Below are 23,365 nucleotides of genomic sequence, written 5' to 3' on the forward strand. Positions count from 1 at the left end.
AGTAATCACTGCAAAGAATGAGGACTTAGAGGTGCGCAGTAGTCGCAATAATATTCGCATTCTTGGGGTCCCTGAATCAACCAATATGGGGAAGATGGAAGAATACGTGGAGAAATTATAGCACTGTCGATTGGGTCAGAGGCCTTCTCCAATCAATTCATAGTGGAACGCGGCCACCGCTCCTTGGGTCCACGCCCACCACCGGGTAGCACACCACGCCCTATTATAGTGCGACTTTTGAACTATAGGGATCGGGACATCACACTCCGTGTTGCGAGAAGCAAACAACAGCTGACCTACGATGGCGTTACATTCTCCATCTATCCAGACTTCACTTCCACAGTTCAGGAAGAACGGCGCAAATTCACGGACGTCAAAAACATGTTGGGGTTGGCCCAAATTGATTATGCACTGTTATATCCTGCGCGCCTCAGGGTCACCCATCAAGGTAAACAGCGATTCTTTACTAAGCCGCAGCAGGTGGAGGAATTTTTAAAGCATCTGAAACAAGTGAACCGCACTGCTGGGTCATTAGCATCGTCGCAACAGACCACATCGGAGGGAGCGGAGGATGACTCACAATGATTACCTTACCGATATTTGAACTTCTCCCGAGAGGCAAGTCGTGTTGTGTTGACTGCCTGACACCTGTGCTGCTGCCTTAAGACCTATATCCTGCAGATGATGGGCCTTTTCTTGAGCCCTTTTTCACTGACGCGCCAGGCACCCTCTGCCCACCTGAGTTCACCCATCCCACCGACTGTGGGCTCAACGGGCGAGGCGCACCTGTGCTGTCACCTAGGGGATTCCCCCAGCGGGTGTTCCCCCATTAATGTTCGCTGCAACTACTCTGCAGCATACGTATGTTTTTTTTTGTTAATTTTATTGTTTGGGGTATGGGGGGCACGTAATACTGGCAAATTGGGGATGCTTCAGTGGGAGGGGGTGATGGCACGTGGGGAATGTTTCAGTTTTATCATGTCTCTTACCATGTATTTCAAGGAATGGAATATTGTTTTACGCAGTCCAAAACGCATAACACGCCTAGTGGTGTGCCTCTATAGCTTATCGACATACCATGTCTGAGCCAATGTCAGCCGCACTCCCCCACGGGAAAGTGAACATAGTTACCTGGAATGTTAGGGGGATAGGGGATCCGCGTAAGAGATGCCAAATCTTAGCCTACCTGGACAGGCACCATGTTCACATTGCGCTTCTCCAGGAAATGCACAGCAACCCTCACCATACTCAAACATTTGCGCAGAAATGGGCTGACCACCGGTTCTTTTCCTCTTACTCCTCATCTGCACGGGGCACAGCCATTATTATAAAAAAGCGGACACCCTTCACCTTGATAGGAACATTTTGCAACTCTGAAGGGCGGTATTGCATTGCATGGGGGCGACTAGGAACAGACTCCGTAACGCTGACATCCTGCTATGGGCCCAACATTGATACTCCAGACTTTTTCACAACTCTGTGGGGCAAGATCTTGGAGGTTGGTTCCACACACATCATTTGGGGAGGAGACTTTAATACTGTGTATGACCCTTCGCTAGACCGCTCTAATTCCAGCCCGCATCACTACACGAAATCCAGTTCGACCCTCCGGAGCCTAATGGCATCGTGTTTCCTTACAGATGCCTGGAGACACATGCACCAGTTTAAGCGCGAAGGTACACACTTCACTACACAAGCTGCATCGTGGGCTCGTCTGGACTATGTCCTATTGTCACGGTGATTGGTGCCTGCACTGGACAGTGCTACACATCTCGCGCGCACATACTCAGATCACGCCCCAGTCTTATTAACTCTGCGCCCCTCCGGGTATTGCACCCGGCTTGGCGGCTGGCGGCTACAACCCAATGTGCTCCTAGATCCGGTTTTTCAGCAGGAATTGCGGGAGGAGATTAGTGATTTTTTAAAAAGAAATAAAGATTCTGTGGAAGAAGTGAGCACCATATGGGAAGCTTTTAAGGTCACTATCCGCGGCCTTTGTATTTACAAGAGTACGGGTGTATTGCGCGATATACAGAATACGCTGAGCAGGCTGGAGTCAGACCTACGGGCGTTAGAGACTCGGATGTCGACCACTCCCACTGAGGCTATACTGAGCAAATTCCGTGACACACTGACAGAATACACAGACACAGCTAACCGCGAAGTCAAGTTCAGGGGCAAATACTGGATAGCTAGGAGTTATGGGGAGGGTGAACGCCCTGGAAAGGCTCTCGCTGAAATGGTGCACAAGCCTCGATTCTCCAACTACATAGTGGAAATACAGGGGGCTGGAGATACGCTTCGCGACACGGCGGACATTCTTGACATTTTTACCAAATTCTATTCCTCGATATACACCACCACTAGAACTGCACCATTAGATTTGAGTGATTTTGTCGGGGATGTAGCCCTGGGCTGGCTGGGTGATGCTCGGTGAGAATTCTTATTTGCCCACTTTGAGTTGGACGAGGTCCGTGAAGCTATTATGCAAACCCAATCTGGGAAGGCGGCCGGGACGGACGGCATTCCCATCGAGTTCTACAAGACATACATTGACCTCATGGCCCCTATACTGCGCGAAGTATATGAAGACCCGTTCGAATCCGCCATACTCCCGCCCTCCATGAGAGAAGCTTTAGTCACGTCCATATTGAAGCCTAACAAACCTCCAACTAGCTGCGACTCATACCGCCCACTATCCCTAATTAACTGTGACACTAAAATCCTCGCTAATATTATTGCCAATAGACTCAGTCTATTGATAGAGAAACTGGTCCTTCCCGACCAGTCGGGATTCATACCGGGCAGAGCCACCTCCCACAACCTCCGAACTCTTTTTACAGTCCTCCATAATGTAGCGCCTGAGCTCCCACTGGCTGCAGTATTTCTCGATGCCACTAAGGCATTCGACTCTGTTGAGTGGGACTATATTTTTGCCATCTTGAGGTGCATGGGTTTACCCCCTCTCTTTTTGTTGTGGATACAACTCCTATACCATCGTCCAACCGCCAAAGTACTCATAAATGGGCACACATCCCCCCTTCGAGATTTCGAGAGGCACGAGGCAGGGCTGCCCGCTATCACCCCTCCTTTTCGCCATTGCGGTGGAACCACTGGCGGCGGAGCTCCGGCAGCATCAACAGCACCGTGCACTTTGCTGCAATCTGTGGCAGATCCTAGTGTCACTATATGCAGATGACATTACCCTGTATATCAGGCACCCGCGGAAAACTTAAACCCTATACTGCGCAAATTCTTACGCTTTGGACAACTATCCAGGATAAACATCAATTGGAAGAAATCTAGTCTCTTCCCTCTGACCTCCTCTACATCTAAATTCCCACTAGACTTCCCCATAGAGTGGTGCGACTCGGATCTAAAATACCTAGGAATTCACATCTCCCGGGATAGGGACGAACTTATGCGCTTAAACTATGGCACTGCTATCGAACGCATAAAGAGCAACATCACTCGTTGGATCGCACTGCCATTATCCCTTGTGGGACGAACGTCACTGATTAAAATGGTTATTCTCCCGCAACTCTGTATCTTTTCCTCAATATCCCATTCCATCCTGGCAGATACTTCTTTCAGGTGTTACGTGCGGAACTGATCCGTCTGGTTTGGGGAGGCAAACAATCACGGGTTAGCAGGAGCGTCCTTACGAGGCCATATGCACAGGGAGAGTTCGGTATCCCAGATATGGAGCTGTATTATCTCAGTGCGCAGGCGCACTATGTTTACTATTGGGTATACTCGCCTCGGTATATGCCACAGGTGGCGGCGGAACACTGGCTTGCTGACCCATCGCTGGCACGATCTACACTGATGTTCGGCCTCGTGAAAAGGAACCCACTACTCTTTCGTGCTCGATACTGGCATGGCAACGCATACAAATCATTTTGCAGACTCCCACACTATACTCCCCGGCATTACCGCTGGGAAACCACCCCGGATTGACACTGCTGCAGGAAAAGGCATTTCGCCAACTCCTGGGCCGGGTCCGCATCACTACATGGGGTGACCTGTATCAAGGGGGTACATTTCGCACCGTTGACACAATTTTTCAAATGCATCAGCCGACCCCGTTGGACACCTTCTTATATATACGCCTCTGACAAGGGATAGGTTCCATTACCCAAGATTTCCCACGCGAACCCACCAGCCTTCTCCCGCTTCACGCAATGCTTAGCTCTAAATCGCCGAAGCGCCTTGTCGCGACAATATATCATAAGGTATACTCAGCGCCCTAGACCTCCTTGCCCTGCGCGCACACATTGGGATGCATATCTAGGCTTGGAACTCTCTGACAAGCAATGGGAGTTTTGTTGCACACAAACGGAGCAAATCTCCGCTAGCAGCAGACTGCGGATCACGCATTACAAATTCCTACAACGCACCTATTACACTCCTGCCAGGATGTACAAGTACAAACTCAGGGAAACAGATTGTTGCAACAGATGTGGCTGTCCGAATGCTGATTTTCTGCATCTAGCCTGGAGTTGTCCCGGGGTACACGATTACTGGACTCAGGTCCTGGGCGCTCTGGAACAGATGGCCATGATCCCTATACCGAAAACTCCTCTCTTGGCATTATTGGACTCCACGGCACACATTCCTAAGGCACACTGAAAGTCTGTCTCTTTGAGTCTCTTGATGGCCAAAAGAAGAGTGACTTGTCGTTGGGGTAGAGGGCGGGCACCCAAGTTTAAAGATTGGATAAAAGACTTAGTATACTGACAAGAACAACTCTCCCAGTATGCAGTATGCCTCCCGTCCCACAGACATCTGGGGGCCCCTAGCATGTTACTTACTCGCACTCCCAAATGTGCATCCAGCTACTGACGCGACAACATAAATGCCTTCAGTTTTGCCTCATGGACAGGCGTGAACTCTTACCCCATTTTTACAACCCTAGGGCCCTTCCTACATCATGCCCCCTCGCTGTTCTCATTCGTGTTTTAACCTATTGTTACATAGAGACACACTCAGGTGCCCCGCGTAGCGATTGAAGACTCCCTACTCAGATTCCAGAATCACCGCTTGGATCTTTATGTCGAGGTTCTCCCCTATTGGCAATTTCTAGAGGCCGACCCAACGTAGCACAAGGACATTACTATGATGGACACCGTACTTTACATTGATGGACTGCTCTTTCCTCTTTGTCCATGTATATGCATGATTGCACTTACTCTACAATTGTATGCGCAGATCTTGAGGCAGCTGTAAGATGACATGATTGTTACTTGTAATGAAAGCAACCAAAACTTAAATAAAGTTTAAAAATATACGTATATATATTTATTTACATAGATGAGCTACTGGTTAGGATAAAAATAGAAGCAATTAATACATTCAGGAAGTTAGGGTTTTAAATCGAGGAGCACAAGGAATGGAGATGTCAACTGTACTCCTAATTGGTCTGTGGTGTATTCATGGCTAGATATGTTGCTTTTTTCTGTTACAATATCCTACAATTCTAAGATTTCAACCCAAATCAACTGAAATGTTTGAGCAAGATGTGTTTCATAAGAGCAAATTGTAACATTTTCTTGATGCATGATTCTCTATTCAAGGATAGGGCATACTTCCAGTTCTTGAAAAACATTATTTTCCACTCATTGGACTTCCTTAAATCCACTTTTTTTCCACATAGTCATAATTACAACAAATCACTAATTTAGATGATTAAGGGCCTCATGTAGGTAGCTAAATACCGGTCGGTAACGGCCGAAATTCGGTAAATATCCCGTTACCGAATCGGTAAAATACCGATTCGGTAAATACCGAATACTGAAATCATATGTAGGGGGCACTCAAGTGAGTGCATCATTGGTGTCAGGATTCGTTATTCACCACCAACTACAAGTTGATGGTAAATGACGAATACCTTTAAAAAAGCATTTTTGTGCAATATGTGAAGTGCCATGTGGCAGACACACATGCCCTTAGGGCATGTATGTGCGCCAAATGTGCACACATGCACGAATCAGGGGTGCGACAGGGTGTCAAAGTGACACCCTGCCACCCATGATGATGCCTCCCCTATTACCGATTCGGTATTTACCGAATCGGTAATAGTAACTGGCTTCCCATTCATTCCTATGGGCCTCCAGGCCCATAGGCATGAATGGGAAGGGATGCATCATTACCGATTCGGTAAATACCACTTCATAAATACCGATATTTACCGAATCGGTAATGATTACCGAATAATTACCTACATACTATTTACTGATTCATAAATACCGAATCGGTAAAATTCGGTATTTATGAATCGGTAAATGTTAAGCTACCTACATATGGCCCTAAATGTCTAAAGACTTTGTCAAGCGTATTATCTGCTTAATCTTATTCCCCGAAATTGATAGTTCATTGCAGTTTAACAACATGTGTCCCAGTTTGCTATTAGGACACTCACACTTCCAATATGACTCGTTAGTTGAGCTACCTTATTTATTAATTTTACTAGAGACAATACATTCACATTACAACTAGTGTTGTGTGTATACTGTTGAATATGGATGACTAATTTGCCAACATTCCTTGTTAGTCATTGGGAAGTAGTGGGCAGAATAATGCCGTTGAAACCTTTCTGACAGTCAGACCTAATTCTTTTCAATAGACATAGGCCATCTTCATTCATAACTTTGTAGACTGGTGACGCTCAGGGAAAAGGGCTCAGAGAATTAAACTACAAGTCAACTTAACTTACTTGGTGTTGGTGTAATTGTCAGATATTGTTTGTACAATAATATTTAGAAAAAGACTTACTTTCAGTAAGGAACAACTGTCTGGGAATAGTTGGTTTGTGTATACAGGGCTACTGATTGATCGTGATGTGGTTGAGCCATATATACAGGTGATAGCTTTCACCAATCATTTAGATGTATGAATGTCACCTAAATGGGACTTTTTTGTTGTGTATGCATGGTAAGTTAATGTTCCAGGACTAAATTCCAGAATGTACACCTTGGAAAAAGAAGTGTGTTTGAGGTTTTTTGAGGGAGATTAGGTCTTTCGTCCATCAGTGCTTTTGACTTTAATGACACATTATTGTAATACACGGAGTCCACAGTGAACTCCAATTGTTTGCTATTTGATGACCATATCATTGGTTCTTGACTGGCATATCAGGGTAACACTTGTTCTTCTGTTATAGTTGTAGTGATTTGGGATACTTTGCATATGTGTGGGTGTGTTTCTTCTTACCATGTAAAACTACCTAATGAGTGGTTTTTACATCAAGCTGGTAATGAGGGCATTGCCTGCCATTACTTCTCTTTTATCACGTAGGACTGTTGAGGTGGCAGTGGTGGAGAAGAGGAGGGAAATTACAGCAAGTGGTATATTTTGTAAAGGTTAGTCATCATAAGTTTTTTTGTCCTCATACTATCCCAGCTATTGCAATCTCAGGTGACCACGTGGAACCACCCTCGCACATTCTGCACAGATCATCCCATCCACACCAACCTGGGCTTAAACACCCATATTTTGTTGCTTAGGTGCAAGCATAGGACTACTCTGGTCTTAGAAGGTCTGCCCAAATAGTATCTGCTGTGTCAGGGGTACAGACCCAGTCCATTTTGCAGGACCAGCACACAGCTTTAAGCCATTCCTCCGTGCGAGGCTCCGGGTTAGTCTTCATTAGTGTTGTGCATATTGTTTTGCATATGGCTGCAAAAATGCTATTCTTTTACTTGTTCATTAGGTCCTGTGGACTTGCTGTGGTAGCTGTTTGACATGTTTGTGTGTTTTATGCTTCCCGGTGAGTTTCAATATTTAATCAATCAGGGGAATTGTAAGCGTACTACTCACCCATGAGGGTCTCAAGGTGCTGTGGGGGGTAAGCAGCTCCGTTCAGTCTTGAGCGTCTTCCTGAAGATGTTCTGGGAGGGGACGCTTCTAATGTTGATCAGGAGCACGTTCCAGGTCTTGGCCGCGATGTAGGAGAAGGTTCTTCCACCTGTTCTGGCTCTGTGGAAGAGCAGCGTTTCGGCGAGGTCGGCAAATCGAAGGTTTCTCTTGTGTACGTGGAAGGAGATTCAATCATTGAGGTATTGGGGTCCGTTATTGTGGAGGCATTTGTAAGCGTGGGTGAGTATCTTGAAATTGACTCTCTTCTCAACGGGGAGCCAGTGGAGGTTCCGTAGGTGTTGGGTGGTGAGTTTGTGTCGAGGAATGCCAAGGACGCGTCTGGCTGCGGTGTTCTGAATGGTCTGGAGCTTGCGGAGCACAGACTTGTTGATCCCAGCATAGAGGGCGTTTCCGTAGTCCAGTCTGCTGGTTATGAGTGTATGGGCGACGGCCTTCCTTGATTCGGGGGATCCACTTGAAGGTCTTTCGGAGGATTCGAAAGGTGTTAAAGCAGCTGGGGGCGATGGCGTTGACCTGTCGGGTCAAGGAGAGGGAGGAGTCTAGTACAATGCCGAGGTTTCGGGCATGGTTCATAGGGGTGGGGGGGCTGCCAAGGGCGGTGAGCCACCAGGTGTTGTCCCATGCCGAGGGGGAGGGTCCGAGGATGAGGATTTCCGTCTTCTCCGAATTGAGCTTCAAGCTGTTTCTGCTCATCCATGATGCAACGTCCTTCATTCCTTCCTGGATGTTGGGTCCTTGGTGAGGGAGAGGATGAGCTGGGTGTCATCAGCGTAGGATACTATGCTGAGTCCTGTCTGTCTGATAATGGCAGCGAGGGGGGTCATGTAGATGTTGAAAAGCATGGGGCTGAGCGATGATCCCTGGGGCACTCTGCAGTTGATTTCCATGGGTTCGGAGAGGAAAGGTGACTGATTCTTTGGGTTCTGCCGGTGAGGAACGAGTGGATCCAGTCGAGGGGTGTTCCTTGTATGCCGGTATCGTGGAGTCTGGTGGTAAGTGTGCAGTGGGAGATTGTGTTATATGCTGCAGAGAGGTCGAGTAGGATCAGGGCTGAGGAGTGTCCTTGGTCGAGGGGGGTGCGGATGTCATCTGCTGCGGCGAGTAGAGCGGTCTTGGTGCTGTTGTTGCTGTGGAATCTGGATTGGGAGGGGTCGAGGATGGAGTTTTCTTCGATGAATTTGGTTAGTTGTGCATTGACGGTCTTCTCTGTGACTTTGGCTTTGAAGGGGAGGAGTGATGGGTCAGTAGTTCTTGAGGTCGGTGGGGTCTGCTGAGGGCTTCTTCATAGGTGAAGGATGGTCGGCAGTGATGGCATGAGAACTCGCCGTGGGTGGTGTTCGGCGTCGACCTCTGGCAGTTGTTGTTCCTTCCCGGGTTGATTCCGAGGGGGGCAGCGGAGTTGTAGCTGTGGCAGGTCTTTGATCCAGGGGTCCTGGCTCTGGCTACGGTCGGGTCGCGGATGGGCCCAAAAGGGCTTGCATTTGGCGCGTCTATTGCCGCCAGTGGTGCGGCCGCGCAGCAGCCGCCATTAAGTGGGGGAGAGGGAAAGGAAGCGCATCTGGGAGGCGGGAACAGGCAGGGAGGTGAGAGGCTGAGGGGGCAGTGGCGGCGGGAAAGGGCAAGGAAACCAATGGGCACAGAAAGGCAGAAAAGGCAGAAAAGTTCAACTCAGGCACAGGCACAATAACAAGAAAGGCACAATAACAAGACAGTGGAGAAGCTAAAAGGGAGACAGAAAAAGGCAACAAAAAGACAGAAAACGGCACAAACACAGAGACAGACAACAGCGGCCAGCAGAATAGTAAGTCTCTCCCACTGGCCAATCAGGGACGAGGCGCAGGCAGGAGCCTGCGGGTGGAGGAGGGCCTCAATCACCTACCTACACAGGGGCAGCGGCAAAAGCACAACCACGGAGCTGCTGGGGGAGAGAGCAGGTCTCTTTCATATGCCTTTATGACACAATTTGTGTACTGAACTTTGGACCTGATTTAGATCTCGGTGGACCGGTTAGTCCGTCACAACGGTGACGGCTATCTTGTCCACCAACATACAAATCCCATAGGATATAATGGGATTTATATTTAGGCGGACGGAATATGGATCACCATTGTGACTGAGTAACACGTCCGATGAGATCTAAATCAGGCCATTTGAGTATGTATGTTTTTCCCTTTCTTAGCATACATTTTGATTATGATTGGGTTGCAGATTAGTATAAACTGTTTCTTCTTATTATTATTATTTTTATTATTGTTATTACTGCTGCTGCATTTCTTTGTTTCCATGACACCAGAAGCTATTAGAGCTCTGTGCCTCTGTCAATGTATATTCACTCCTTTAGGTGTGTCTACGGTCAGGATATTTTGTGTGCTGTCCTTGAGGACTTAACTTTTCTCGAGAATAATTTTGCTTTTTGAGTTCACTTTGACTTACTCAGAGTTTCCTAGAGACAGTTTTGTGTTTTAGTGCACATTCCAGTTTCACTTTACTTACTGAGCGTAGACTTTTTTTAAACCTGGTTTTGCGAGAACTGATTATAAAGAAATCCAAAAATAATACGGTTCTGAAACTACATAGTATTATTTGCGAATGTACATTTTGATAATTAATTGCACAAATGGAATGCAAACAGTTCTTTGTACTGTATTCAGCACTCTGCATGTAGATGGTTTTTAGGGCCCGATGTACAAAGCATTTTTGTGGATGCAAGAGCTTTGATTCAGAGTTTGCAACCTCAAAAATGCTTTTTGCAATTTACTAAATCCATTTTAGGAGTCTCACATTTTTTCAAACTCCTAAAATGGGTTTAGGAATGGATAAGGAATCACTATTTGCAAGGGGGGTGTTATAGATATCCCTTCTAAATAGTGATCCCTGTTGATATGTATCAATGCCATCGGGCCGAAATAAGGGTTGTAAACCATTGACAAATTACAGTCCATCGGGTGGTTGCAAAAGGGAATGGGCCCTTTGAAAGTCTTCCCCTTTGTGAATGATACAAAATGTATTTGTTCCCAAGTAGGAGTGGTCCACAGGACCAATGTCAAGTCAACACCCAAAAACAAACTTTAAAAAAAAAAACTTTTCTTTTCAAACACAGTCCCGTTCCTTGAAAGAAACCAGGCAGCATTAAAAAAAAACAGTTTCCTTTATTGAAATGCAATCACAGATACGGTGGCCACGATCCCTATGATGGCCTCCAATCGGAGATGCATTTTGTGACCCACCTCATGAATGTTAATGAGGTAGTTCAGATTCCACCCACTATTAGTCATTTCTGGAAATTAATTATTGGTGCTAAAATACTGGTCACAAATGCAGGATAATATTTTGCAAACAGTAAACAGTATGTATGTGGCCTTTGATTCTTATCCGGTGCAGTATTATCAATTCCCACAGTAATTCTAATTTCACAGGGCACTATCAGGGATCAGCTTGTGATCCTGTGGATCCCCTTCCCGAAGTTAACAATGCCTGTGTATTGGTAACTCTGGGGTGAGAAAACACCAGGGCATTTAGGGCCATCTTATAACGGCCCATCCGTACTCCCATGGCCCTAGCTGTTTTCTGCTAAATGTAACGTATGCAGCTCTACTTTGTTAGAGGTAAAAAAGGATAGACGTTATGTAAATTATTGGAAAAGTCACACTGAATTAGGAAGGGAAAAAAAAGTTTGCAACTTTCACCAAGTTGCATTGTTTTCCATTGAACTTTGGGAAGGTTTAAAAAAAATGGTAACTTCGCATACTCCAATTTTATAGCAAACCCATCTCACTAGTGGGCCCACAATGCACAATTATACTGTCCTGGAGGCTCCTGCAACACTCACAGCAGTTGACATAGTTTATATATTAACTCAACTGGCATTAAAATGATTCGTCGTGTTCCAAATGGGCATCACTTAGAAGACACAGAAACACATTAGAGAAGAAATAAATCTACTCTCAGTTCAAAACACGTATTTTTCAGTGCATCTTACAAGAAATCTCTAATACTTTTCTCCAATGAACATGTATGCTAACACCATTCAAGTTTTGCAGGTTTGGCAAACTGTTTTCTCAGTTCGAAGGAATGTTTTCTGATCCATGCTGATCTAATTACCTCGCCTTTACTGGCAATTCAGGTTTGCTTTTAAGGACATTTTAGAGGAAATTATCTTTACTTTATTTTTTTTAAAGATGCGAAAGTATTTTCTTTACCTCTGGGATAAGAAGGAAAATCAGTTAAATGCTCATTAACTACTGTATATGGTTTGTATAATATTGCTGTTGATATTTCCTGCAAAGCAAAATGTCAAAGGCAGAGATTCACCAAGGAATAGTGTACTCATAATCCATCCATTAATATCACAGTGGTGAGATCCATGTTACAACTGTTTAATACAAGTAAATAATGTCCACTTGCGCCAGCTGTTCCAGCTGCATCGATACACTTATCTTTACCTTTGCAGCTATACAAATGCATTACATTAAAGGAGGTGCTCCTAAACCTCAAGCGTCACCCGCTCGAGCCCAATCACTTTCCATGAAGGATGCCCCCTCGGCACAGAGCAGGGGCCCGATTCACAGAACTAACTTAAGACAAAATCCTAAACTTACTACCATTTTGGTATTCACAGAAGGCACTTACTCATTTTGGTATTCACAGAAGGCACTTACTCATTGATAGGTAAGTGCCTTCTGTGAATACCAAAATGAGTAAGTGCCTTCTGTGAATACCAAAATGAGTAAGTGCCTTCTGTGAATACCAAAAATGGTAATAAGTTTAGGATTTTGTCTTAAGTTAGTTCTGTGAATCAGGCCCCATGTGTCTATCTGTCAAGCAAGCAACTTAATTGAGAAGTTCCTCAGCCAATTTTGATGGTGGGACATGACTGAGGGCCTGAATCACAAAGGGCCTCTGCACTCGTGGGAGGCCACGCAGTCATGGCAGGTGGCCCACACTCGTGGGGGGGTTTCTATTTTTTGAAACTGCACTGCGGAGGTCCCGCCACGCGTGCGGGGCGACGCCACTAGTGCGGGACGCCCGCCATAAGTGCATGGCCCCCATCACAAGTGCGGTCGTCCTTTGTGAATCAGGCCCTTTGTGTTCCACTTGGGTAAATGCATTCAGTGAAAGGCGCATGAGTGTAGCTTAGATCGCTGCAGTCCATGTAACGCAGGTGGAGGCCCAACTCTCAGGGCGGTCCCACTCATCCCAAGCTATGTACCCCTCAAGTGTAGATGCACAGTCCATATTGTAAGATCCCAGTCTAATTGATAATTTTGAACACCCCCCACCTCAAATTCTTCTGTGCAGAATGTTATACCCCGCCCAAACAAAGGCATTACAGTTTCTTGTGTACAAAACCGTCAAAGCCCAAATTATTAATTTGCCCTTATAAATAATTCTTCAAATAGACAGAGTAATTTATAACCAGGAGGAAATTTACACATATAAATATATTACCACTACAAAAGTTCTGACAAAAATAACATTTGCATTGAGAACAGGCGTTATTAATGGTGGATTTAGACCTAGATGTGTAATAATTGAGTCCAACACACACATTTTTGCGCACATTATTACTCTTAGCACTTGGCTTTGCACTTACAGTTGCCAACAGGCTTAACCTTGGGTTATTTGTTCATAAAAGTACATGATTTTGCACAATTTCCATGTGTCTCCTAAATAAACACCCACATTTACCATTTGCAACCGATTTTGCATTAACCCCTGTGCCTAAATGTTGCCTTTACACAATTTATTAAATCCTATTTTCCTAGAAGAGCCAAGCCACCTTACAGAAATCTAATAAGTTACCTTGGCACCAGCCCTACACCTTACAAAGCCAAATGCTCAAATTCATATTTGAGAAATGTATGCATTGCACAACATGTTGTTAGTTGTTGGCGGTTTCTTGAGCATGACTGCGGACTGCATTATGCGGAGGCTGTTTAGTCAAAGGTCTTGTGTCCTTAAGCAGGTCATAGGATGCCCACTTATTCATGCTCCAGGTACTGAATTCACTTATTCAATATGAATATAAAGTATACGCTTTCATTAGGCCATTCATCATGCTGTCAGTCTGCGTATATGGTATCTGCTAATGCACTAGCACCTCTGTTTCTCTTATTTTCTGAACATGTAAAAAATGGGTTTTAGCACACAGTGAACAGCATCCCTTTTGACCCAACAAACTGCAAAATTGTTGCAATCGGAAGAGCACACTCCAAAAATATGTGGCCCTGAATATCGGTGGAATTACTGCATGGAACTCCACTCCGCCTGATTCTGAGCGGCTCCTGTTCCCATATCCATTTTGTTCTGGGTGTGAGAACAATGAACCAGATTTTAAGTGGTAATTCCACCTGGAAAGATTGCATGAGACTGTGGATGCAGCAGCAGAGAGAAAGATACAAAGCTCCCCATGGTAAGCATAGCTTCCCTCCCCTATTCCAAACACTCCTTCCTCTACTCCCACCCCACACAGAGGCTGCAGCATACATTTAGCTCCTTGTCAGAGCAGGTGGAAAATGTGTGCATTAAATGCCACAGAGTTCATTATTTTGTGTGGCTTTATGAATAGTGAATTGGGTCCTATGTAGTTATTCACCATTCCATCGGATTGAACTCCTAAGTGCATGGTACTGGTGGGGTGTTACCGCACAGTAACATAAATGTTGTATGCGGAGTCCCCACCCCACCAGTACCGTGCAATTTATAATCAGGGACTCGGTGTTCTAGACTGTGGTTCAAATTGGTCTCCTCTTCCCCTTCCATAGCCTCTTTCCATAGCCCACTTAGGAACATTAAATCCAGCCCCACACGGCTATTCCCCGATCTATGAGATATAACTCATAGACTCGTGGCACTGGCATGGTGTTACTGCTCAATGACATACATTTTGCAGGCAGAGTTTTCTCAAGACCCATACCATTAATCTCGTAATCAGTGCCTCTCTCTGCTACACTGGGTTTAGGATTGTTTTTTTTAATAACTACAAGGCCATATATACCACAAATATATACAGGGATTGTGTCTGTGAATTTGTACTTTGCTTCTCAGATCCTTGCGCAACATGTGTCACAAATTTATGCCCTTGCAAAATCTGCAGGGTCTTAGTTGTTTTGTGCCACACAAAATATAGTTCCACAGCAGCATGGTTAGATTAAACCCAAGCAGTGGACAACCATATGGGTGATGGTCAGTGAACAGCAGGTCAAAAGGGGGAAAAGGAGAAACATTTCCAATGTTGAATTCAGGCTTCGGAGTAATGTAATAAATTTGACAAACATTTTTCCACCTGTATTTAATCATTAAAATCTGGGCCTGCTTTTTCTGGCTACTTTCTAGACGTCCAAGATATTGCACGATGTTAGATAGTGTACAGTAAAACTACAGCACTTAGCAGCCAATGGATGGGTTACTTTCAGTAGAAGAGTTTTCGCTAGTTCTTTAGCAGCAAATTAGAGGCTGTAGGATATTTGTGGAAACTTGCATCCCACCTTAAGAATCATTGTAAGAAATCTTTCTGCTGCTAATGCCAAAAACAGCATGAGGTTTGGAAGTGAGCAATGGGACTGCACAATTAGGGGTTCAGACCAGACTTTCACAATAGGGGAAGCTTATGATGGAAGTAGCAATGCAAAGTGCTATAGTAAAAATGGATCAGCTATCCGAAAGTGGTTTAAAATACAAACACCCATGACTAAATAATAACAATAATTTTCCAAAATGGAACATGGACAATTGATGCTCATCCTGCCATCCTTTTCACTAAATAATGTGCATGAATGATCGGTGCTGTTTGGTATTTTGCTTTAACTGCACTTTACATGCTGGATTAAGCAACACATACAGATAAAATAACACCCAGTAGTCAAATCATGCTGTAAAGCCGTACGTGTGAAAATTTCATAACAATACTATAAAATAATGTCAAATAGAATTTTATACAGGTTAGAACATCTCATGGGAAAAACTCCAATTAGTGCATTTCAGCTTAGACATTGCTTTAATTTCCATTACATTTTAGCCACTGAATCTGGGCTTCCTTATCATATTAATTAATTCTTGCTGGTGGTCACAACACTAACAATATGTAAAATATCAGAAGATGGTGCTTCCATTTATTGCTATACACCCTTTAACTCATTTAATTGACTACTCACACTTAACTTCTTCCTCTATTATTAGAATCAGCCATGAGTTCATTGCAAACTCATTTCTTGAATTACTTTTGGCACCTTCAGGTAGGTTTCTCTTTCTGAAGTGTAAGGGATTACGTCAGGTTAAACTTGGAATAATATACTATGGGGGGGGGTGGTCATGGGGGGGGTGGTCCCTTGGCATTCCACTCTTCTACTTTGGCAGAGTATGTGGATCAATTTGACTCCTTTTACACTGAAATTACTGTCATGCCCTTATATTATCACCCTATTCCTATTTGAGGTAAACCATATACATGGTACTACTGTAATACTTACCTTAACTAGCAACATACATGTTAATCATCATGTTCTCAATGACCGCAGTCGGTAATATTGCTTGTGGCCCAAAATTAAGCCTGGGTGAACTTCGCTCCATTCTTGGAGTTTGCGGAGTTTTCCTCACTCTGTGGAGCACACGGAGTTCTGAAAAGAGGAGTTTTTTTCCTCGCTCACGCTCCCGAACACCAAGTTGGCGAGGGAGGAAAATACACCTCCCAGTGACATTGTTTCTCACTTGCGCTCCCCAACATCAAGTTGGTGTGCACAAGTGAGAAAAATCCACCTTCCGGTGAGATTTCTAAAGGCGGGCGGTCAGATTTCTCAATGCGTGCAGTCGCGGGTTGTCGCGACTGCTCGTGTTGAGAAACCTTCTGTTCGCATTGAGAAAGTTGCTGCCTGAGTAGAAAATCCACTCGAGCGGCAGAAAAGAAGTAGCGCCCTTTTGCGCTGCGCATTGTGCCATTCACATTGATTTTCCAGCACAGGACAAACACCCGGCGCTCAAAATCAATGCGAGTAGGCATGAACAAGCATACTCCACCACTTGTGGAACTCTGCGTAGCCCAGTGATTTTTTTGGGCCATTTCGCCCAGGCCAGGCTTACCCAAAATGCAAATCTTACCTGCAAATTCTATCTTCAGATGCTTTCTCAAGTACCTTGAAGAGAAGAAAAGAGGGAGGCACATCATTTTAACCCATCAAATCAAAATTATAGTTCTAGAATAAGCAAAATTAAATGACTGCATGAAGACTTGCTGAATGGTCTGAACTGCAGGTGCCAAGCACCCTCCAAGAAAAGGTGGAAGGTGGGCATTTGAGCAGCAAGTCTGTAGAAGAAGAGCAGGGAAATGTTTACCAGCTGCTGGGGACAGTCACCACAGGCACTGTAGACAGTAAAAACCAACTTGGCAGAAGTCCATAGAGCCAGCAGCATATTTTCCATCATCGCCTTTCCCATTAGAACGATGTGACCATCCCTGTACATGAGAGGTGTGGATTGGTGCCAGTAGGGGCGGCTCTATCTGACTGTGAGGAAGTGTTGTCTTTGCAGTTGAATTAAGGTACCTCAAGACATGATTCATTTGAATGATTTCTTGTGATATTTATACAATATGGGACAGATTTATGAAGATGTGACACAATGCAACACAACAAGACAACTTTCTGTGCTACATCACATGGAGAGGGCAGAAATGCACCGTATCTATTAAGATATGGTACATTCTTGCTCTCTCAATGCATTTATCCTTGCATCATGGTGCAAGGGTGGCTGCATTGCAGGCAGGATTGTTTCTATGCAGGAATAATCCTTAAAGGCTCTTTCCTCATTCTACGTGTACTGCAGAAGGATGTGCATTGTATAGTAATTCTCACTTAAGGCTTGCGTTGCCTGGCATCACCTTGAGTGGTGCAAGGGCATTGCATTGCTTTTGTAAATCTGGCCCTATGTCTTTACAGTTTTGGGGCACTGAGAGAAGATATCATGTGACATCACGTAAATCAGTAACTGGATCAGTACCAAGAAATGTGCCCATTAAACTACTCTGTACTGCAGATTTGTTTGAGATCCTTTCAGCTGTTTGGAATTAGGGTATCATCAGTGCTTAATTTGAGCTGGTCGTTGTTGACAGGACACACAGTCACTTCAGTTTTGAGGACTAGCACTTATTGTTCCTCACCACAATTTGACCCAGAGTAAGACAGAAAAAAATACAAAAGGAGGAAAGAAGGAGGAACACAAAGGTGGAATAAAAGTGACAAAGAAAGAAAGCAGAGCTGTAAAACAGTTAAATAAAGAGGCTGGTAGTGCCTGGTGGTGGATGAAAGAGGCACGCAGTGTAGTCAAGACCACGCCCCTGATATTCAATAATGCAGGCCGCTGGCTTCTACCCAACATTGTGGGCCCCAGCACTTATACTTTTACAAATTAAGCACTGCATAATCCTCCCCATGCATAATAATAGCCTAATTTTAATGCGAGCACACAGATAGTTTGTCAATCATTGATGACATTTATTGCACACCCAGGCACAAAACGATCATGTATGTTCCTCTGTATCCCAGGATCAATATGTATGACAAGATGCTATACTTCAAAAACCTAGGGGTAGATTACCTATTCTAACTGGTATACCCAAATGATGGCAAGATGCTATACTTCAAAAACCTAGGGGAAGATTACCTATTCTAACTGGTATACCCAAATGATGGCAAGATGCTATACTTCAAAAACCTAGGGGAAGATTACCTATTCTAACTGGTATACCCAAATGATGGCAAGATGCTATACTTCAAAAACCTAGGGGAAGATTACCTATTCTAACTGGTATACCCAAATGATGACAAGATGCTATACTTCAAAAACCTAGGGGCAGATTACCTATTCTAACTGGTATACCCAAATGATGGCAAGATGCTCTACTTCAAAAACCTAGGGGAAGATTACCTATTCTAACTGGTATACCCAAATGATGACAAGATGCTATACTTCAAAAACCTACGGGTAGATTACCTATTCTAACTGATATACCCACATGATGGCCCAGGTGGATTGACAGATGTAAAATGCTGTTGATAGCTCTGCTTCGTTCCTCTTAACATAGCAGACCCTTTTGAGGATTTTGTTGTCAGGGATTGGCAGAGAGTACGTCTTTGTCCGCATGTAGCTACCTTTTGCACTTTATACCCTAAATTTATATGTATGAATTTCGGCTTATTCTTTTTACATGTGCTTTTATGGTCAATATTGACTGACTAAGGATATTTTGATTGATTGAACTGTTCTTTCAACCATTGTGGCACAGCAAGGGTACTTGCGGCACTGCATTTCATGAAAGGGAGAGAACAGAAATGCTCCATATTTACAGTGATGTGGAGCATTTCTGCAATCTCCTTGCGCTGGCGCACTGCGTGCTGCCTAGCGCCAATGCAGGCACCCTTGCACCATGGTGAAAGGATGCCTACGTTACGGGCAGGATTATTTTTGTGCAGGAAGGCAGACCTTCCTGCACAAGAACAATCCTAAATGAATATTCCTCTTTTTATGTACAGAGTGCAGCACACATGGAAAGAGGAATTAATCAGGAGAAATAAAAATATTTCTCCTTGTTACCCCTGGGTGCATGCTGTGGCATTAAACCAGGTTTACAAGTCTTTGTAAATTTAGGTTTGCATCAAAGTACTTGGTTGGACGCCTGGGAACGCCCCTGCTCCATCCATGCAATCTCTACCAACGCAAAATAACTCAAGGCTGCACTATGCACTGTGTTGTGTTACTTTATATTTACTACACCACGCAAAGCCATGCAAAGTTGCTTTGCGTGGCTTAGTAGAGCCGTAAAATGATTTTGCGTTGGGACTGCACCACAAAAGTGACGCAACCCTGAAGCTAAATCTAAATAAATCTTCCACCTTAGTGTCAGTGATTTATTATGTTACATCTTTGGCAGTATGACAAAACATTCTAGTTAGTTGCTAGATCAGCTGGGCAGTTATGTGGAGTTATGACATTTATGGAAGTAGGAAGATCCTGGTGGTAGCTAGCATGTGGTTTTATGTGTTACTCGTTTTAGGACTGTAACACACATGCTTTTTACCATTGTTGATATGACTTCAAGAACATTTTCTACTGCTCATATAATGATGCATCAATAGAAGAAATCATAAGTAGCTGGTATGAATGTCGAGGTGCTGCTGTCTCTTAAACCAACCAGTATTGTACTTATAAATGCAGTGTAATATTTCTTGCCGTGAACTCTTTAGAAAATGCATATAACGATATATAAAAGGCTTTCAACGATTGATGACAACACGACTTCTCCCTGTGGTATAACATGTCAGTTACTATGAGAAATGCTCCTGTCTGCAAAAGGGACATGCCAATTGTACTCGAGCACAAAAGGAAATGTATGCTACTGTAAATTATTTGTATGCAATGTTTCTTTTTTCATAAGTGGATTGAAACATGTCATGTGAATTTATTCAACTGTGGGAAGCAAAGTAACAATGTTCATCCTTGACTTTATTCAAATTATACCTATGATTAGTTCCCATAGTTTTTTTAATCAAATCTTAATATTTTGAAACTTGTACATGAATTTCAATTACAACCACGGACAGTGAGAAATATTGTCAAGTTCATTACATTGGAATACAGTTTTCTATCAACAAAGTCCAACAAAAACCCTCAACAGCTTCCCTCACCTCAACACCCAGATTTGGCCTCGATAGAGTTAAATCCCATTTCCAGGTACTAGTTTGTCCACTCCTCGTGTGCTGTTATGTGTCTACCATCTTGGAGGAAGTATAGATCATATCAGTTGAGAGGTTTCCGCTGGTATAATGCCAAGTATCCTCTGATACTTGGGGTAGGCGCATTCACAAAAGTCAGTTGAGAGGTACAATCAGAATGGCGCTCGGCTCAAGGGCGTGCTGCCAGAGATCCTGATGTGGTCTGTTATCCCCAAAGTTCTAAGTTGACTCACTCACCCTGTCATGGAGCTGTTACCCCGGGTTCTAATTGTCCTCCGAAAAGCTGGCTCTTTGTTGTGGTTATGGGGAATGTCTCTACCATCGAGGACCCTTGTGCAGAGGCTCATGTCCAGCTTAAGAACAAAGTGCCTCATTGGTTGGCTGGACATCCGAATTTTACACTTCGACATTACGATGGTCCAGTGAGTGGATGGGGTTGGCCCTTCTAAAATGACTCTCTGTGGTGATTATATTATTGTTGAATTTAGGCACCCTCATCTTGCTAAGTGAATTTTCAGTAACTTACCACAACAGTCCTTTCCCATAATTGGTAACATCAGTGTTTTGCCCTTTTGAGTATTTTGCAGGCATTTGCGATCTGGAACAAGACCCTTGTGCCCTCCATCAACCTTACAGAGGCCGTGTTTCAATCTTCCTTGCTCTAATAGATATACGCCATTAGATGACCTCAATGATCTGGACTGACCTAATCAGAAGTCACCTGATAATAAGTCTCCCGGTAGGAGCCCTGTGCCCACCTTGGCCCCATTAAGGCCTACCTTTGATATAGGCGTCGGTCTTCAGAATGTCACAGGCCTTAGCTGGCAGGATGAGAAGAACATCAAAAGAATAACTTTGTGCCCTGGTGTTGTTCTCCACATCACTATCCCTGATGATCGTTCTGTCTTAGGCCGAAATTAATCACCTGGAATGAGGCTGGTTTAACCTCTAAACTGACGGATACGGATTAGTTTCACTATAAAGCTGGGTATGATCTTGTTATGCTCCAGGAAACCTGGTGCCTGGATCACCCAATTTGGGATGGTTTTCAGGGTTTTAGTTTCCCTCCCCAGAGGCCCTTCAGAGGAAGGCATAGAGGGAGTTTATTGGTTTTAGCCCATATTACAAGCAATTTTAAGATATATCATATACCCTTTACCTGCTGCGTGCAGGTAAGAGCGGTGGGGCAGGGAGGGGGGATTTCGACAGACGACGATGAGGGAAAAATAATTATTTTTTTTAAACTTTTTTTCTCGTGGTCGTCTGTTGAATCCCCCCCCCCCCCCCAAACCGGCCCCACTGCTCTTACCTGCACGGGCCGTGGGTGCCCTTTACCCATCCAGTGATGCAGGTTTTGTGGGTGGTGCTTCCTAGTTTATTTAATTTCTGTATAATTAATTTCTATTAGTCTGTGAGACCCAATTACCCATCATGCAACCCAGAGGTTCGGATTTCTGTTGTACACTGCTTAAAGAGAAGGTTTTCATCCATGTCATCAGATTGCAATATCTTAATCAAGGGGGGGGGATTTTAATGCCAAACTGGGGTCTACCACTACAGTTATCCCGCCTTTCCATGTTGGGCAGGACATAGACTTCACTGGGAATAAAGACTATAGGGGTAGAAAGTAACTAAAACTCTTACTGGAATCCGACCTGCAGAATGGAATGGAGTTTAGTGCCAGTCTAGAGTCAGAGGTCCCTACATTTAATGGGCAAGGGCAAGGGTTGGTTATTGACTATGTTTTATTCTCACCTACTGTTGGCTCTCTTATTGAATCTATCAATGTGGTGGTTAATGCCTCTAGTGAGCATAACTCCATTGAGCTATCCTTGGCTTTCCCCGGGCCAGTCCATCATACCCTAAAGGCGAGCACAGTGGGTGTATGCTTGCATGATCAAGGGTTGCGGATTAGGTGGAAGGGTGTGGACTTTCTAAAGTTCCTTATCTGGCTGATAACATCTAACCTACCCCTAGTAGTGAACTATTGGCTGGTGGACATGTAACCCAGTACTGCTAGAATCGAGGCCTTTGTCTCCTTCGATGCTAGAATCAAGGACAACCTCTTGAGCGAGGCACAGACTCCAAATGTCACTGAACCAGGTTAGTTTGGCAAGGAGTGTAGGTGTGCAAATAGCTATCTGCAGGAAGCACTGTCATCAGCCCCTAGGGACAGGATGAAGGTATAGGTGTGTTGAGCTGAATATATAATAGCCATCAGAAATAGAAAGTGTGCTATCAAGCAAGAGATGTGAGAGGGCTTGGTAAATGTGTTGCCAGGTCTTGCTGCTGTGCTTACAAATTCAAAGCCATTTACTCTTATGAGGGCCCTGGGGATAGTAAGTCTGTGAATCGATAATCCTGCTTTCCACTATTCGTACAGTTTGAGCTAGAGGAGGTTTGGGAGGTGACTATGGGTAGCCCTTCCAAGAAAACACCTGGCCCGGGTGGGGTCCCAATGGACCTGTATAAGGCAACCGTGGAATTTTGGTTCCCAATCACTACTAATGTAATTAATAACGCATCCCTATGATGCTTTCCCAAAATATGGCAAACTGATGTGACAGTCCTCGTGTACAAAAAAATTCTACAAAAATTACCAGCAATGCGGTGTGGTGATTTCCCTTCTGAACTCAATGGTTAAGGTCATCAGATGTATAGTTCTGACAAGGATTGGTCTAGTGTGGCTAAGGTAATCTACGAAGTACGATATGGGTTTAGGGAAGGACTAGGCACTATTGAGCAATGTCTCAGTCTCCACTTGG

General features: G+C 44.3%; 1 pseudogene; it reads left to right on the forward strand.

Moving 5' to 3' along the window:
- The first annotated feature begins 2,083 nt into the window (after positions 1-2,083).
- LOC146776035 (matrix metalloproteinase-14-like) overlaps positions 2,084-23,365 on the forward strand; it is a 39,817-nt pseudogene continuing 18,535 nt past the window's right edge.

Source organism: Triturus cristatus, chromosome 12, assembly GCF_964204655.1.
Source record: "Triturus cristatus chromosome 12, aTriCri1.1, whole genome shotgun sequence".
In the NCBI taxonomy this organism is placed as follows: Eukaryota; Metazoa; Chordata; class Amphibia; order Caudata; family Salamandridae; genus Triturus; species Triturus cristatus.